Source organism: Bos javanicus, chromosome 7 (genome assembly GCF_032452875.1).
Source record: "Bos javanicus breed banteng chromosome 7, ARS-OSU_banteng_1.0, whole genome shotgun sequence".
NCBI lineage: Eukaryota > Metazoa > Chordata > Mammalia > Artiodactyla > Bovidae > Bos > Bos javanicus.
The window spans coordinates 19,135,272-19,139,652 of NC_083874.1; positions in this window are offsets into that span (position 1 = coordinate 19,135,272).

Genomic DNA, 4,381 nt, shown 5'->3' on the forward strand with positions numbered 1-4,381 from the left:
GCCACCTGCCTGAGGTTCCTTCTAAGCTAAACTCCCAGGGGCTGGTGATGGGGGTTCCGTGGGTGGGCAGGGAAGTCCCAGGAGGGAGCTGAGCCAAGGGCAGGGCAGTCTTGGCAGTGGTAGGAGAGGGGCTGCTTGCTCAGCCTTGCTGCCCTGGCACAAAACAGCAGGGGGTCCCATGCCACGGCTGGAAGATGCCCAAAGGACAGTCTCAGAGGTCCTGAGGCAGCTCGTGGGTGCCACTGAGGGACCCAGCCCAGGCTGTCGTGGGCAGCCTGGCCCTGACTTCCTTTTGCACCTTTCCTTATCGAGGCTTGATTCAGTGGTTGGAGCATCAGGACACACCGACAAGTCAGGGCAGGGTGCAGACTCTTCAAGTCTGTCTCAACAGCTGAGAGATGAGACTGGAGACCCTGCCCGAGCTGAGGGCACTCATGGTACTTGAGTTTCTAATGGCACAATGACCTTGGCCCCAGGGCCATCACCCGCTCCATCCTTTGTGAAGGTCCACTTTTATATTTAATGGCTTAAAGAATAAAACAGGGACTTCCCTGGGTGGTCCAGTGGTTAAGAAACCATGCATCCACTGCAGGGGGCACAAGTTCCATCCTTCGATGGGGAAGTTCCACATGCTGCAGTGTGGCCAAAAATAAACCAGTACAAAAGGGTATAGAGAGGAAAACGATGCCCTCCCCACCTCCGGGGGCGGTAACCCCTCCCCAGTCTCTCGTTAGAAAAAGAAAATGTTATTTTCGGCTGTGCTGGGTCTTCGTTTATGTGCTCAGGGTGTCTCTAGTTGTGGCAAGCAATGGCTCCTCTAGTTGCAGTGGCTTCTCTTGTGGAGCATGGGCTCTAGAACATGCAGGCTTACGTAATGTTGGCAGCACCTGGGCTCAGCAGTTTTGGCTCACAGGCTTAGCTGTCCCATGTTATGTGGAATCTTCCCGGACCAGGGATTGAACCTGTGTCACCTGCATTGGCAGGCAAATTCTTAACCGCTGGACCATAGGGAAGTCCCCCAGTCTCTCTTTTTAATACCTGCCTTCTGTTTTGCTCTGGGAATGCCATAATTTATTTTGCCAGACACTTATCAAGGGATAAGGTTATTCTGGGCTTTTTGTATAAATCAGGGGTCAACAGACTTTGTCAAGGACCAGAGAGTAAATATTTCAGGGTTTGTGGGCCAGTTAGTCTCCGTTCCAACTGCTCAGCTCTGGCCCTTGCAACTCAAAAGTAGCCAAGGGTAATGTATAATGTATACATTATAATGTATAATTATAATGTATAAATGAGTGGATGTGGCTGTGTGACAATAAAACTTTATTTACAAAGTCACACAGCTGGCCAAATTTGGCCACAAGTTGTCAATGACCAACCTCTGCTATAAAAGATCCTGCAACAAACAGCCTTGTACATGTTTTGGGCATGTCTGAATTTATAGGATAATTTCCTAGAATTATCAAAAGGCATATTTTTAATTTTGAACAATATTGCAATGTTGCCTTCTAAGGAGAATGCCTCCATGTACACACCTCCTGGTGAAATGTGCCCCTTGCTCCATTCCTTCAGTGTTGCTCTTGTTCAGTCGCCAAGTCATGTCTGACTCTTTGTGATCCCATGGACTGCAGTATGTCAGGCTTCCCTGTCCTTCACTATCTCCTGGAGTTTACCCAAGTTCATGTCCATTGAGTCAATGATGCCATCCAACCATCCATCCAATGATGCCATCCTCTATCATCCCTTTCTCCCTTTGCCTTCAATGTTTCCCAGCATCAGAGGCTTTTCCAGTGCGTCGGCTGGAAAAGGTGGCCAAAGTATTGGGACTTTAGCCTCAATATCAGTCATTCCAGTGAATATCAGGGTTGATTTCCTTTAGGATTGACTGGTTCGATCTCCTTGCGGTCCAAGGGACTCTCAAGAGTCTTCAGTACCACCTGTTATTTTTGAAAAGCTTAGGGAGTGAAACACAGCAGCTCACTGTACTCTGAACTCATATTTCTGTGTGTATGAATATTTTCATGCTTTAAGGCACTTGTTTACTGCTAATTATTTGCCAACTTTTTAAATTTCTTTTTGGCTTGCAGGATCTTAGTTCCCCAACCAGGAATGGAATCCAAGCCCTTGATTCCTAACCACTGGACCACCAGGGAATTCCTTGCCCACCTTTTGATATGTTGGCCTCATTCATTTGTAGACCCTCTTTATATGTGAAGGAAATAAGTGCATTGTCATACATGTTGCAACCTGAACAATGTTGCTGATTTTAAAATGTTTGATGGGTAGGAAGCTCAGCCAATGAATGCTAAGAATCATCTCAGGAATAAGAATATATCTTGCCTGTAATCCACTGTGAAAGTGGAGAGGCAACTAATCACAGGTCACAGAATGACAGAAGTTGATGAGAAAAGAGTCACTAGAGTTGCCCAGGAGGCTTGGCAATTGGCAACCCACAACCATCTCAAGCAGAAACTTTTTTTTGGGGTGGGGGGAGCTGCCTTGTGACATGCTGGATCCTAGTTCCCTGACCAAGGATCAAACAAGTGCCCCCTGCGGTGTAAACATGCTCTGGACCACCAGGAAAGTTCCTGTTTGTTTGTTTTAAATTAACCACAGACACATAAGAAGTTGCAAAAACAGTGTGGAGTCTCCTGTACTCTCACCCAGCGTACATCTTACCTAACCCTAATACACTGTCATGCCAGGAACATGATGTGAATACAACGCAATGAACTAAACTCTAGACCTTATTCAGATTTTATCAGCTTTCACAGGCACTCATATGTGTGTAGTTCTATTCCACTCTGTCACTTGTACAGATTCCTAGAACCACCACCACAGTCAAAATACAGAGCTGTTGGGAACTTCCTTGGTGGTCAGTCTGTTGGTTAAGACTGAGCTTCCACTTGAAGCGACCCAGGTTTGATCCCTGGGCCAGAGAACTAGGATCCCACATGTCTCATGGCAGGGGAGAAAAAAAAAAAAAAATATATATATATATATATACACACACACATACATACAGAGCTGTTAATTCACCACAAGGGAGTTCCTTCACACTCTATGATGTCCACACCCACCCTGTTTATGGTGTCCTGACCATGGAGACAGAAGCCGTGGTAGTTGTTACCAAATATTTTTTGACTGCTAGATTTCATGTCATGATTAAATAGCAGAATCTTGGGAATGATGGTTTTTCTCTTTAAATCCCTTAAGTTTTTTGTTTGTTCCTATTTTGGTTTTTGTTTTACAGGCAAAAAGGAAAAACAGAAACAAGAGGCTGGGGTTCAGTCTGAGAAGAAAACACACATACACACACCTACCCCTCTTGAGTAGGAAACTCAAAACCACTCACAACCAAATACCTTGTCAGCTACAGCATTTGGCCACTAATTGAATCCTTCATACGGACCCACTGAAGGTCAAACACGGGAAGCAGGGAAATGGAGACATAAAAAGAACTGTGCTGTGTGAAAACACCAAATAGTCTGCCGTCCTCCGATTTATGGAGCCAATTCCTAACAGGTCCACGGCAGCCGACTGCAAAGAGGGAAGCATTTCTTAACAGGAGCAAGTACCCCCTACTCAGAACAGGCTGTAAGAAATAAATGTGTTGTTTAAGCCAGCCTGTCTGCTTAAGATATTGTTATAACAACCCAGACTAAGGCAAGGATCCAATCCTAGATCCCAGTTGCCTTTCGACGTCTTAGTCTCCTCATTCTGTGATGGTTCCTCAGCCTTTGTCTTTCGTAACATTTTTAAAGGGAACTGCCAGCTACCTAGGTAGAACATGCTTCAACTTGGGTTTCTCTGGTATCTGCTCTATCAGATTAAGGCCGTGCATTTTGCACAGAAATTCCAAGGAGATGCCACTCAGAATGTCCTCTGTATCCCGTGGTGACTCCATGACGTCACTGTCTTTTTTTAACGACGTTGACTTTGCTCAGTGGGCTAAAGATGGTGTCACCCCTGTAAAATTACTTACTTTTCTCTTTGTAACTGTTATGTATCTCGGGGGGGGAATACTTTGAGATAATGCAAAAATCCTCTTCCCCACCAGTTTTTAGCATGGATCCACGAATCTTGGAGTAACAATCAGAGTTGTTTGCTCAATGGTGATCTTCCATTTCCCTCATTCTGCCTACATGTATTAACCTGAATTTCAGTGGTGCTCCTTTATATCCTTCATTCGTTGTACACGTACTAACTAGAAGAGTTGAAGGGTCAGTCACTTGGCTAGTGAGGGACAAATGGACCCCAAACCAAGAAACCTATTCCAATTCCTTCAGCCCCAGAACGCTCCTGGGACTTCCAAGCCCCGCCCCAAGATGGCAGCCCGGGTAGGAGGGGCGGGGCCTTTCGGATCACGTGGTCGCGCCCGACG